Below are 15,445 nucleotides of genomic sequence, written 5' to 3'. Positions count from 1 at the left end.
CTGTCACAAGACCTAAAGTGATGCTTCTATTAATAATTAAAAAAAAGTTTTGTTTGCCTATGACATAATGGTAAGAAGACTAGATAATATGTTGGATGGCAGAATTAGGTACCTCAGAGATTTCAGAAAGCTTGCATAATGGACTGAAGCTCATAATAATGACTGGCATTTATAGGATGTTTCAAATCTGCAAGGAAGTTTGCATATATTATCTCATTTGAGCTTTATGAACACACACACACTCACACACCCATAATCCTTATTAAGAAGATAGCAGAGTTATTATTATTCTCATCTTAGAAGTGAGGAAACAGACTGAGAAATGATGATCAGCTTGTCTGTGATTCCATAACCAATGAATATAAGAGATGAGATTGAAAACAATCTCATCTTGACTTCAAGTCTGGTACGTTATCTGTTATATCTCACTGCTTTTTCCAAACTAATAGATGCAATTCAGTAGGGGAAAATGCAAAGTGTGACAAGTCAACAAACCTTTATTACATCCCTTATGTGCCAGGCATTTTGACCGATAGTCGATGTAAAGACTCAATTGCTCAAGTACAAAATAAGTACAAAATAAGAGAGACCCAGCTAGATAATCATCCATGGGAATATGATTTGAGGGGATTAGTAGATGGCATGTTCAGTGAGTGAAGAATATGACACAGGGTCAATAAAGCTAGCAGAGTGTTTAGCTTCATCCTAGAACCAAAGTTTTCAGAAGAAGGGCTCCATCTTTGTGGTGTCATGGATCCCCAACTCTTGTGGTAGTCTGGTAAAACCTATATATGAATCCCTTCTCAGGATAATGTTTTTAAGTGCACAAAATAAAATCATAGCATGAGAAACTAAGTCAACACCTAGTGAAAATTAGAGATGTAATTATTTCCTTTCTCCAAGTTAATGGTTGCCCTGAATTCTATCCATGTATCCTTTGTATGTCCAGGATAAGTTCAGAGTAATGGAAATAATGATATCACACTGCTATAACATGCTCTGGTCAGACCACATCTAAAATCTTATAGTTATTGTGAAGATCAAGTGAGATCACATCTGGATGATGCTTTGTAGACCTTAAAGAACTATAGAGGGTTTCAGGGCAGTTGGTGACTCAGTAGATAGAGAACCATTCTTAGAGACAGGAGGTCCTGATTTCAAATCTTGCCTCAGACACTGGCTAGTTATATTATTCTGGACAAATCACTTAACTACAATTGCCTAGCCCTTTCCTTTCTTCTACCTTAGAACTGATACTGCATATTGATTCCAAAACAGAAGGTAGAGTTAAAAAATATTAGCAAGGTTGTCCCCAGTTTCTTAGTGGAGTTTTAAATTATTAAAACTTACAATCTGTAGAAATACTTTTTTTTATTCCTATTATGATTCTATTGTTCAGTTGTTTGCAGTTGTGTCAGAATATTTCAAAACCTCTTTTGGAGTTTAATTGGCAAAGACATTGGAGTAGTTTGCTATTTCCTGCTCCAGCTTATTTTATAGATAAAGAAACTGAGGCAAACAGAGTTAATGACTTTCTCAGAGTCACACAGCTGGTAAGTTTCTGAGGTCATGTTTGAACATGAAAAGATGAATATTTCTGATTGAAATTGCTAAATGGAATACTCTAGGAAAGGATGGTAAGGATGATGAGAGGATTTAGGGCTATTCCATATTAGAATCTATTGAGAGAACTGAAGGATTTTCACTGAGCTGACTAGAAATGATTAGCCTGAAGAAGAGAAAGTTCAGTGGTAATCCAATAGCTATATTTATGTATTTGAAAGTCTGTCAAAAGGATGAGGTGTTTTATTTGTTTTCCTGAACTCAGAGGACTGAACTAGGAGCAGTAAGCTGAAGTTCCAACCAGGTAGGTTTATGCTTAATTCAAGCGAAAATAAACAAAAACTCTCACAATTTGAACTATCCAAAAGTAAAACAGAATGTGTTGTTAGTTAGTTTCTTTTCCTCACAGGTCTTCCAATAGACTGAGGTGACTTACTTCTTGTTACGAATGTCTATTTTGGGAAAGAGACTGAACTGGGGGGACTCTGTGGTCTCCTTCAATTGTAACATTCTGTAAAATTTTTTAAATGGTAAAAAAATCCAGAGGTGGTGGAAGGGAAGGAATTAATCATCAGCAATATGTGGAATATAATCATGCTGTGCAAATGTCTAAGGTGAGTCAATAGATGTTGTTGCCTTGGGAAGGAAATTGGGAATTTATCCTTCAAATCACTGTAGAAACAAGCTCGTGTCAAAGTTTATAAATAACAATAACTGACATTTTACAGTACTCTGAAGTTTGCGAGGCACTTTACATGTTGCCATCTCCTTTGATTTTCACACCAACCCTATGAAGTAAGTACTACAGACATTAGAAGTTTCTTTGTACAATTCAAGAAAGTGTGCTTCAACGCCTAGCTACTTCACTCACAGCACAGTCCTTTGAAGATACTTTTCGTAGTTAACTTGGACAGAGATTTTGAATTCCTTCTTTCAGTGACTTGTAGCTAATGACACTTTTAACAAAAGAATATCATAGCCAAAGGAGAGTGAAGTCTGGAAGAGTAATAAAATTGATGAAGGTAATTCTTATTTTGTACCCCAACTCTGATCTCCTGCTGACCAACAAGTAAAATTGTTAGCACTAAAGGGAAGGCAGTGCAGCTGAAGGCAGAGGATGAAAAGGAGTAGGTGTTGTTCTGCTTGGAAGGTATCCAGAGCTCTAGAAATCTATCACCAAGCATATTTTAGTCATAAGGAGAAGTCTACAGTTTTATTATTTCTATACTTTGTTATTGAGAGTGTTTTGATGAGTATGGATGAGTATTTCTATACTTTGTTATCCCATAAAATTATAAAGCTGATACACAGTAATGGTTTAGGAATAAATCCAGGATAATAATGATGGTGCTGATGGTGATAATAACTGACATAGAATTACCTTGGAAGAGTTAGATAGAACCTTAGAGATGATATATTTCACCTGCCTCATTTTATAGACTTAGAAGCAGAGGCCCAGAGCAGTCATTAGTAATTGGTCTGATCCCTTTACTTCAGAGAGCCAGTGATCTTTCCAGTATCCTGCACCCATGTCAAACTTTAATGCTTTCAAAGTACACATAAATACATGCATGTATATTTGGATGCATATATACACACAATACATGTATAACACATGGGGTGTATATACATAATCCATATCATATAAGCATACATGTAAGAATGCTTACACATGTGTATATATGTATATATGTTTTCATATATATTACATTTTTAGATTTATTTAAAACTTTTTAGTAAGGATTTTAGTAAAGGACAAGTAAAAGGCTATAAGAAAATATCTAGGAATGAAATAAATGGAAATTCTTTTGTTATATGGGTGTATCTAATTATACCATTGATAATATAATATGTTGAGGACATTGATAGATTAAAATATAGACAAAGAGACATAGATAGATAGATATCTCGTTGTCTCTCAAAAAACTCTATGAAGTAAGTACTAAAGATATTACCATACCCAAGGTATAAAATAGGAAACTGAGACAGAAAGGTTGTCACTTTCCCTGGGCCAAATAGCTAGTAAGAATCTGAAGTTAGTTTCTAAACCCATACCTCTGAACTGTAAGTTCTGGGCTCTTTGTACTTTATACTCATATTTTTGACAGATCTGTGAGGTATATAATGTAATTATCATTATTTTTCCATTTTACAGGTGATAAAACTGAGGCCCTAAAGAAGTAGCTCATGGTCCCTCAAATAATATCTGAAAAAGGATTCAAAATCATCTCTCCTTATGTGTCTAGGACCTCTGACTTTTAGCTTTCCTCCTTTGCTAACAAATGGCTTTAGCACACAATGATCATCTATTTTTTTTGAAAGATATTGGGGATACAAGGCAATGAACTTTATTTTTGTTGTCCTTGGCACAGTATTCTGTCACCATTTTTTAAAATCCAAAGCCTGTGTTTAATTAACTTTTAAAAAGTTCTTATTCTTTAAAATGGGAGATACCAAAGCTGCTTTTTTTTTCTAGTTGGTAGATAAATGTCTTAAGGTTCTTTAGTGTTGAAACAGTCAGTGATGGCAAAAATTGATTGCCTCCAATGCCTCCAATCCATTTTCTATTAACAATGAAGTAGCAAAGTACCCAGCTTCATTCAATCAGTCCTCAAAAACCCCATGCTTGAGAAAGCTACCAGGGATCTGGAAGTTTCTTATCCTTTGGGAGCCTCTTAAGATTCCACTGATTAATATCAATAGTCCTTGCGACAGTGTTCTAGGAGCTCCTGTGGGTTCAAGCTGCTTGCTAGTCTTTAGTCACAGGCTGTCTAAATATCCTCCCCAGTAGAAGCAGTCCCTCACAGGTGTGCCTTCTACCTGCTAATACCAATCATTTTACTCTCTGGATGATTTTGAAGGCAGCTAACTGGGAAAGTCCCAATTGGGTAACATAAGGATGATGCCTTCCTTCATCCATATAGCTAATCTGGACGCGTCACAGAATCATGGACTATAAGAGCTGGAAGGGAGCTCAGATACTCTCTAGCCTACATGGTACTTGAAAAAGACATCCTCTACAATCTGCCTGACAAATGGTCATTACTTCTCTGCTTGAAGATATCAACTAAGCAGCCTATCCCACTTTTCAATAGCTCTAAGTGGTTTTGTTACCATTGTTTTCCCTAATGATAAGCCTGAATTTGCTTCTTCTCAACTTCCGCCCATTATTCTTAGCTCTGTCCTCTGGAATCAGGTAGAACAGATTGAATGACTGGGTTAGGTAATGGGGCAATTAGCTGGCACAGTGCCAAATTTAAGTCAGAAAAACAAGAGTTCAAATTCTGTCTCACCCTGGCTGTGTGATCCTAGGCAAGTCACTTAACTTCTGTCTGTCTCAGTATGTTCATCTGCAAAATGAATTAATAAGGCACCTTATTCCCAGGGTGCTTGTGAGAAGGAAATCTTTTCAAAGTTCTTTGTAAAGTTTAAAGAACCACATAAATACTAACTATAAGTGTACCCAAGATGACCTTTAAAAAGTAAAAACAAAATCTTTCAGTATAGTTATATAGAAATAAGACACTTCTTTTCCTTCCCACCACCTTTTTCTCTTTTCTTACTTATTTTCCCTGCCAATGCACACTCCCCCTTAAACACACACACACACACACACACACACAAATCCTCTGTAAAAATAGGTGTATAGTCAAGCACAACAAATTCTTGAAGTAGCCATATCCAAAATACATATTTCATTAAGCATATTAAATCCATCTCATCTTCCATGAGGCTGATGATGGATTTAATCATCATTCTTCTGCAATTATGATTGATCATTGCATTGATTCGAGTTCTTAAGTTCTCTCTAAACATATTCCCTTTCATCAATATCATTCATAAAATCTAGTATTTTGAAATCAGATACTCTTCTGTAGATGAGATTCCTCATGGAAGATACAATGATAACTCTTGGTGCCCTGGGCAGTGGAGTGATGGACAAGGAGCTGGGAAAATCCGAGTTCAAATCTAACCCCATAGTCTTACTAGTCATATGAGCCTCAGTAAATGACATTATTTCTCTAAGCCTCAGGTTTTTTTTTTTAACTCCAAAATGAGGGAGCAGACCTCTAAGTTTCCTTCCAGATCTAAATCTATAATTCTATGGTCATTAAGGATTTTATGCCTTGATCAATCCCATACAAAGTCATTTTGGATTTTCTGGCTGTTTCTCCACATTATTAACTCCTATTGAACCTGCTATGCATTAAGATCCCTTCACAATCTTTTTTTACAAGATATTATTGTTCACCCCTGGCTCCTTTTTTATACTCCTTTAATTGAGTTTTAGAACTTGAGAGGGACTTTACATTTATCTTTATTAAATTTCATGTTTTTAGATTCAAGGCATCATTTTAACCAGCTTTCAACTCTAGTACAATTCTGGACACATCAGAAATGCTTAATAAAGGCTTGTTGAGAGATCAGCTGACCTACTGTTAAGGAACTGCCACTGCGTGGTTTTATTTTTATTTTAGTAGATGGTTTGTAAGTAGGGATTGCATATCTCCTGATCAATCTTGTCCAAACTGATGAGAGAATTTAGTAGCAAATGAACTCTTCATTGAAGAGGTCCTGGAATATTTCATAAACTTCCAAATGTGTTCATAATCACTCAAATTAATCTTGCCCATCTAGTCATAAAGAAAAACCAACAACAACTAAATAGATCATATTTTAACCCTAGGGTACCTAATGCTATACTGGGCACAGAGTAATTACTTAGTCAATCCCTTTTGATGAATCAGTTTATTGATATTGAAATGACTTTTTCTGAAAGGGTTGGGGAGTTATTTTTATTTTTTAAATTGAGGAAAGATTGAAATTTTTTTCTGATGGTCAGAAGCAACTTTAATAGCATGTGAGGTAACCTGTAGTAGAGGTCACCTTTTTGGATTTACTCCTTACTTTTTTCTTATGTCCTTTACATTAGAATATAAGAACTAGGAAACACTTCAAGCATCCACATTGCCTCTAGCTCTTAAGTTGAATTTACAGATTTATTGAGGGAAATGGACCATGTAGACCAATTGCCCTTATATTGGCCAATTAAGGAAGGGGAACCCTAATGCTAATTCAACTCAGTGTGCAGATAGTGGTTCTTGACATCTTGGTTCAGGTATGTGTCTTGAAAATCTTTAAGTTAAAAACTAATAATATTTTTCTCTTTAAAAAGATATAACTCTAGGGGAAAAAATCAGGAAACAATGGAATGTGTGACCATTTCATTCTTATCACTGGCATAAGATATCTGGGATGCCATTCAAATATGAAATTGGGTTGAGAATTTTGCAGTTTATCTATGGAAAAAAAAAACAAGACTGTGAATACCCCCTAGCAATTCTGTTGTCTGACTGATAAGGACACTTTAGGATTAGATTGTAAAGCAAAAACAGCAAGACCAGCTATCCTTGGAACATGATACTGGATGACCCTAGTTTTCTGGGATTTTTATATTCTAGAAACTTAGAAACTCATAGTTGGAAAATGCCCCACAATCCATCTTGTCCAAATTGACAATAAGATAATTTGTCATCAAAAGAACTTTTTATTGAGAATATCCTGGAGTAGTGCATAACATCTGAAATATGATTCTTAATCATTCAAATTTGTTTTACCTACCTATTCCCATAGAAAAAAATAAAGGAATAATGATCAACTATTGTCCATACTAGAGCAGTCAGTCACATGGACAGCCTAGAGAGCTCATTCATTTTCACATATATATGGGAGAAACATGGCAGGAAAGGCTCAACCACCTTTTTGGGAAACTGCAAAGTACCTAAATGACTCCAAGTCTTCTCTTAAGCAAGTGTCTGCTTCTGAAAAGATCAATATTCTTGCCATGATTTCATGTGCCTACAAGTCATAGAACAGGATTGTTTGTGAAGACATGAAGTTTAGGAACAACTAAATGGCAATGGAGAGGCAGTAATAACAATTTAAAAGCTTTTGCTTGAACAAAACTAATACAAATAGAAAAAGATGAGAAATCATTGAATGGGAACCAAACTTGGCATGAAATATCACTGATCAAAGTCTGATGTGATCGCTGTACGGGGAAATGACAGAAGTGTTCTAGACTAAGAAATATTTCCCAATAAACAGCAGGTCAAAGGATAAGAAGTTTTGTAATAAGAAAGGCTATTAGTGGTCATGTGAAATAATATACCAAATCACTAAAACAGGATAGGTGCAAATTGAAACAACTCTGGGGTTTCAACTCATTCTTCACAAATGGGCAAAAATGACAAAAAAAATAGAATCAATTTTAGAGTAGTTGTAAGAATGCAGGTATGCTAACATGAGGTTGGTGGAGCTATAAATTGATTCAGCTTTGGACAAGTCTAGAATTACATGAGAAAAAGTGAATAAATATTTATATTCTTTAGTCTAACAATTTTCCCCATTCACCATATATCTCAAGGAATGCAAAGACAGATAGAAAAGTCTAATATATAGGCAAATATTTGTGGTAAAACTCTCTGAGCTAGCAAACCTGGGAGCAGAGTAGTTGCCTATGACCTGGGCAGTGGCTTAACACACTATAGTATAGGAATGGATTAGTGTTGGGAATCAAGAAATGATGAATGTGAGAGTCAGAGGGACATGGGAAGAATATATAAACTGATCCAGAAATGAAGAAGCAAAATCAGAACAAAAGACAGAATGACTTTGATAGTATAAATCAAAAGAACATTGAAATGAAGATAGATTCTGAATGATTATGACCACCAATAATGATCTTCAGGATCAAATAATGCAATCTTCTCTCCTCTTGGAAGAGAGGTTAGAGATTGTAACAGGGGCAGAATATTCCATAAATTATCAAATGTGATTGCTGTCTTCATTTTTATGTGGTTTTCTTTTTTCCTTTCAAGAAGATATTTTATTTCTTTCAAAACACATCTAAAAATGACTGTAAAGTAAAAATAGGAGACATAAAAATTCTTCTTTAAAAAGAAGCAAATGAATAATGAGGGGTATAAACTTGATACAGTCAATAAAAATTAATGAAACATCCATAACAATCATTTTAGATGATAATATAAAGAACAAGAATAGGAAAGGCACTGACATTGCTGATTGCCACAAAAAAGAAAAATATTATTCACTTATCATAGTTTGAAATTGCACTTTGATAAGATATTTAGAGTTTGATAGATTTTTCACCTATTTTCTTATATTCAATGTCATTGAAAATTGCAAATACATTTGCTATTTCAAAAGCAAGAAGAATGACAGAATTTCTGACATACAGTAAGTTTTCCAGGTTATGGCTGACAAAAGTTCGATGATTTCATCCAGGCCATCAATCAATCCAACAGGGTTTTGGACCAATTGGAAATGCCATGTATCCAATGGTGGCATGTGTATTTCCTATGCAAAATCATTTGATCCTTTCATTCAATGGTTAAATGATCTCAGTAACAGCTTGGAGTGCACAAAAGGGCACAGCAAGATATGCTGAAAAAAGAAAGTCATATGCTGAGGCTATGATTTGGAAGCAAGGATTCAAGATTAGAAAGGTTTTCTCATAACTTTGACTCAAATCAAGAGATAGATAATAGGTGACAATCAAAGGATTCATCTAGACACAAGGGAGGCCAAAAACAACAATGGAATTGCCCTTGTCCTCAACTAATTTATAATATATTATTTTTTGGTTCAACGTAAGAAATTTTTGTGCATTTTAATGAACATAATGCAGGTGTGATTTATCTGAAATAGTTACCTAGAATCAAGAATAGAGTGCTGGACATGGAGGCAGGAAGAGTTCAAATTCTGACTCAGACACTAGGTATTTGGACAGGTCATTTAACCTCTCTCTATCTTAGTTTTTCTCCTTTGTCAATTGGGGGTGATAAAAGCACTTTTTATAACATGTTATCAGGATCAAATCAAATAAGGTAATATGCCCAAAATGCTTTGGAAACACTAATAGCTCATATTCCAGGCACTAGTCTAAGTACTGGAGATATAAGGAAAAGTGAAAATAATTCCCAGTTCTCAAAAAGTTCATATTCTAATAGAATAGATGACATGCAAATAATTAGGGATATAGAGATAGAGAGTAGAGGAACCTTCAGAAAAAGAATCCATTTAGTACGTGGGGGGCCTGGTTAGGTCTCTTGCAGAAGACATGATTTCAGCTGAATTTTTTTAAACAGCCAGGGAATAGGAAGGAGGGAGTAAAGCATGCCAGATAGAGGAGAGAGCCAGGAAAAAGGGATAAAGTAGGGAAATGGAGTAGCTTGTTTGAGAAACACAAATAAGCTAATTTGGCTGAATTGAAAAGTATAAAAGATGAAAGAAGACTGGAAATGTAGAAAGGATCCATATAAGGGTTATCATCATCATCATGATCACTATCATCACCATCATAATCACCATCACCACCACCTTTACAATTACCATCACCATCATCTTTGTTTTTGTCATCATCATCACTCCACTTATAAATACACTGTGGGTCTTGATAAAAAATTATGTGAATAAAACCAATGCACTTCTACCTCTTAGATGGATGCACTGTCATGTATTGAGGTCTACTTGATGTATTCAAAGATAATCTAAACCAATAAATTGAAAACTGTTGTCCTTCCCAGCTTGTTGAAAAGACTTTATGTAGAGCCCAAGGCATGAACTAGGAGCAGCAGCTCCCAAGATCTTTACCTGGATGGGGCTACTCACTTGACCCTACTCTGGCCCGTAGCAGATTAGATATATCATTCCCAAAAGCCTCTGTGCTTTTTAAAAAAGCTTTAATATTTTTAATACTGCACTAAGATTTTTGGAGTAGTCTATCTATTCTGTACGCCCTGGTGTATACCATCTGCATCAGAGTACTTCTGGATCACAGGGAATCTCAAAGAAGAAATGAGGACAAACCTTAGGAGTCATATCCATAATGCAAACAACAGGCTTTATGAAGAGCTGTCCTAATTTTCTTATCCCAATTAGCTTTACAACACACCACTGCTCTTTTGGTCCCTGCTTTATGATAATTATCTGCACAATTTAAAAAGAACACATCATTTGTCAGCATCCCTGAGAAGAAAAATTATGCTTGGCAAATGCAGAATGGGGAGGGGATTGATAACCAGACAAGAAGAGCTTGGTTGATCTTTGATCAGTGTTTTGCACATAGTAAGAGCTTAATAAATGCTTTATTTATTCATTCCTTCATCTCACTGTTAAGACATTCATTATATAAGAATCAGGAAGTGGTCCGGAAGAAATAGCTTGCAAGTCTCCTTGGATGTCTGTGCTATTGGTTTAATGGCTAAATTGTAACCCCTCAAATTTAGATAATATCTTCCCCAGTCTGTTCTAGTTAGTTTGAGGACTTTGGGGACTTCACTGGAGAGGCAGACTGACTAATGACACCAAAGCAACAGCCCTTCATTACAGGCACATTTTAAGTTACTCAAGGGAAGTTGTCAAGAATAGCTTGGGATGGTTAGGGGATTAAGGAAGTGTGTGTATGTATATGGGGGTGGACACAAAGGAAGAGGGGCTGGGGCCAGGGATAAACCGGGATCACAAAGAGTAGAAAGGCCAAAAACAAAGATAAAAAAACCTATGCTTTATTCAGTGTGTGTGTGTGTGTGTGTGTGTGTGTGTCTATTGGGGTAGGTTGGGCTGACCTTGGGTATGTTGATTATTCAATGGAAAGGAAGTATATTTTAGAACCTGGAAGTCAGAAAAATTTTGACTTTGATTGGTTATTAGAGTCACTCAGATCCAGTTCCTTTTGAGTTTCTCCCACCCCCATTTATAGTATTGTAGACTCTGTATATATTATTCTGATTTCTCTTCTAATCTTCTACTCCTATGAACTTGGGCAAATGAAATTCCCTTTTTAGATCTCATCTTCCTCATCTGAAAAGTGAGACCATGAACTAATAGTGATTTCTAAGCTCCTACCCAGCTCTAGATTTATGATCCTTAAATATTAATAACAGAAGGAAGAAGGGAGTTTGGCTTAGTAGATAGAATGCCAGGTTTGGAATCAGGAAGACCTGAGTTTAAATCCAATCTCAGACATTAGCTGTGTGACCTTGGGCAAGTCACCTAGCCCTGTTGGCCTCAGTTTGCTCATCTATAAAATGAGATGGGGAAGGAAATGGTAAACCATTCCAGTAATTTTTCCAAGAAAACCAAAAATGCATTTTGCCTTTTATTATCCTTAGTATTTAGCTGAGTGCATGGCACATAGTAGACTCTTAGTAAATATTTATTTACTGACCATTTATTGACAGATTGATTACTGTGACTAGTTCAGTAACCCTAACCCTAACTCCATCTTTTACACAACTGGATATTTAAAAACATGAAATTGTTCTAAGGGTTTCACAAGTATAAGTGTGGAATTCCCTGACTCCTTTCAATTAGCAAGATGCTAAATGCTAGGTACCTTCATCCAGTAAAGTGTCTTTGATTGAGTTACAGAAACAGTAAATCAATCGACTCCTAAGGTGTATAAACAAGATGGTTCATACCCCAAGGTATATACCTCTTTCATTGGGTCAAGAAGAGGAAAAGTATGATTAGCTAACCAAACAAGCTAACCATGCCTCTGAGAGCTTTAAAAAATAAGAGAATTTCATCAGATTCTCAGTTCAGTTATCTTGCCCCACACAGAAGATACCATTTTAGGAAAAGAGGATTTATATTCAATCCACATCCCAGAGACAGTCTCTCCTCTCCTTCCTTTCTCTTTCCCTCTCCTTATATTCCATTCTTTCTCTCTTCCTCTCCTTTTTGTCTCATTCTCTTCTTCTCCTCCTTCTTCTGTGCTCTCCCATTCCCTGATCTCCCTTTCCTTTTCTTCCTCTACTGTTATCCTTCCCTCCCCCTCTTTCTTTTCATCTCCTCTCCCCTACTGCCATTATTGAAAAGATTAGACTAGTAGCAAAAACTGCATCCAAAAGACAAAATGAGGACACTTACATCAACATGGATGCAATCAGTTACATAAAGATAGAGCCACCTGAGGAAGGAATAAATTTTGAAGTTCACAAGTCCTCACACCAGACAGGAAATTCCTCTCTGAACTTAAAAACATAATTCCAGAGTCAACGAGTTGAAAGTTTCTCCTATGGCTTCATGTGTGCTCTACATGTGGAACTCATTGCCATTGCCCTCTGGATTGGGCTTACTTTCCTAATATATTTTTTCAATCCTCATTGGAAAGTATGTCTCAGGCTTCTGGTAGAAAATGTTTGGAATACAATATTTTCATTATGTCTTACGATAGCCTTACTTAGTCAATATTTTTCACTAAACAGCAAATTTAAACTACTGGTTGATGACCAATGTGAAGGACTGTGGGGAAATTCATAATCCTTGTAAGTACTAGAAAGCCAGTTTCTTAATGAATCCCCAAGAACTTTGAAGAGAGTTGTAAGGAGCTACCTGCCAGGTATTTGGCTTATCACTATGACTTAGAATTGGGGGAATTTGCCTCCAGAATGGATAAAACACAGAGCAAAGTGGCAAGATCTTAATCAAGCACCTCTGAGAGATTCACCACTTCACAAGTCACAGGTAAAGACATCCCAATGTACAAGTTACATTCAAACTCTATCAGTTCATTTTATGGTGGTAGAGTGTGTGCAATATTTCAACATGGAAGATTTCAGGCATCAGAACTTCTAGATAAGAGAAGAATAGAGGCAGAAGGAAGGGACATACCTATAGCTTAGAGAGCTGGCAGAAAAAAAAAGTTTAGATTGAGAAAGCGGCAATTTTCAGGACTATCATAATGTTGTTTAAGTAAATTCTAGAAATTATAAATGTTAAACTCCTGATTTATCACATTCAAGTGCTTAGGTGTCTCCTTCTCCAATAATCCTACATTGATATCTACCAGTTATATGTTTTCTCCTGACTCCAAATAAATTATATTTATTGGTTCCCAATCCTCCTTGCCATACTTCCCACATACAGCAGCTAGATGGTGAAGTAGATGAAGTGCCAGACCTGAAGTCAAGAAGATCCATCTTCTTGAGTTCAAATTTGACCTCTAGACACTAGCTGTGCTACCCTAGGCAAGTCACTCAACCCTGTTTGCCTTAGTTTCCTCATCTGTAAAATGACCTGGAGGAGGAAATGGCAAATCTCTCCATTATCTCTGCCAAGAAAACTTTAAATAGGGTCATGAAAAGTAGGACATGACTGAAAAACAACTGAACAACAAGCACACACACGTTGACTTTGTATCTCACCAACTGTCAGGATACTATGTATTAGATTAGGTGTCTAGTAAGTATTGTTGAACTGAATTGAGAATCATTTTGCTACTAGATAGAGTCTTGGGTTTGGAAATGGGAAGTCTGATCTATGACACTTACTAACTATGTGATGTTGAGCAAATCTCTTAATCCAGTGGAGCCCATTTCCTTATCATCAAAATGAAGAGGTTAGTCTATATGACCTCTAAGATGTCATAAGGCTGGTTAGCACTAAATTTATCATCTTTAGAATGCCAAATACATCTTCGGTTTCAAGATTATTTTCAAAAGTTTCCAAAGAAAACATTCAGTTCATTTTTTTTTTGGTAAACTCTTAGCTTCTATCTCAGAATTGATATTGGTTCTAAGGAGAAGAGCAGTAAGGGCTATGCAATTGGGGTTAAGTGACTTGTCTAGGGTCACACAACTAGAAAGTGGCTGAGGCCAAATTTGGACCCAGTACCTCCCATTTCCAGTACTGGTACCCTATCCACTTCAACATCTTGTTGTTCCTTCTGTATATACTGATTTATTTGTATCCATTCCTCTTTCCCCACTTCCCAAGGAAAAAGTAAGACCTTTTGGAAAGAGACTCTTTCTATTGTCTTCTTCTCCTCTTTGTCTAGTACAGTGACTGGCACAGCGTAGGTGCTTTCTGAGTGCCTTTTAAGCGTAAGGTATGTGGTAATGAGCAAATTCCTTTGACTGTCCAAGTCTGATTTATTCATCACTAAAATGAGAATAATGGCATAACTTTACAAGGTTGTTGTAAGCCCAAAATGTGGCTGAAAACTTTAAAGGAGCACTTAAGTGCCAATGATTACTATAACTATGAAAAATTAAATGCTTGCTCATCAGTATTATTAAAAGTAATAGTCATAGAGAAATATCTTCCTTTATTAAAGAAAATTTCATATTAAAGATGGGATTTTGAAAAAAAAAACAGTCCAAAAAGAAATCTTTAAGAAGTTCATTGTGGAGAAACAGGAAAGGGAATTGACTAGGGATATTGTGATGGCTTGCTCCCATTTAACCATCTGGTTAAGGTGGTGAATAGTTATATACAAGGAATTTTTTTCAGGATGTAGTAAATAAATTAGAGAGATTTTTTAGAGGATACTCCAATTTATCATTTCCCCCTGGGACTCTGATGCTTAGTGCCTAGCACATAGTAGGCATTTAATGTTTATTGATTGATGCTGATGGGATAGATGAGATCTTAAATTTCTATAATACCTGTTAAGATTTGTTATTCACTGACCACCCCTTTGGGGATAATTTAGGCTATGAATTATAATAAACTGACGTGGATGAATGTCAAAAAACACTAATCCCAGAATAAAATGGTGATTTAGAATGAAATTTGAAAAGTCATTCACATGATCATGAAGTTTCAAACATAATCATATGAAAGCAACATTATTCTGCAGATGTTCTTAAAACCTGGTATTGTCCCAAATCAAAACAATTAAATCCAAACATTCACAATCATTCACTTCTCATATATCATTATACTGTGACTACCTGCATTTTTCTACTTTTATTTCTTCAGATTTAGAGCAAAGAAACTCATTCTAATTTCATCACTTTTTAAGTTCATTTCTGTCTTCTTTCTAAGTAGGAGTGGTTCTAATTGAATGATG

General features: G+C 35.7%; 1 protein-coding gene across 2 annotated transcripts in view; it reads right to left on the bottom strand.

Annotated features, from left to right (window-relative positions):
* LOC100616966 (EGF-like and EMI domain-containing protein 1) overlaps positions 1-15,445 on the bottom strand; it is a 787,120-nt gene that overhangs the window by 335,905 nt on the left and 435,770 nt on the right. The gene's annotated exons all lie outside the window — the stretch shown is intronic.

Source organism: Monodelphis domestica, chromosome 8, assembly GCF_027887165.1.
Source record: "Monodelphis domestica isolate mMonDom1 chromosome 8, mMonDom1.pri, whole genome shotgun sequence".
Lineage (NCBI taxonomy): Eukaryota > Metazoa > Chordata > Mammalia > Didelphimorphia > Didelphidae > Monodelphis > Monodelphis domestica.
The sequence above is the reverse complement of the archived record's forward strand: the minus strand, read 5'-3'. Positions and strand labels throughout refer to the sequence as shown.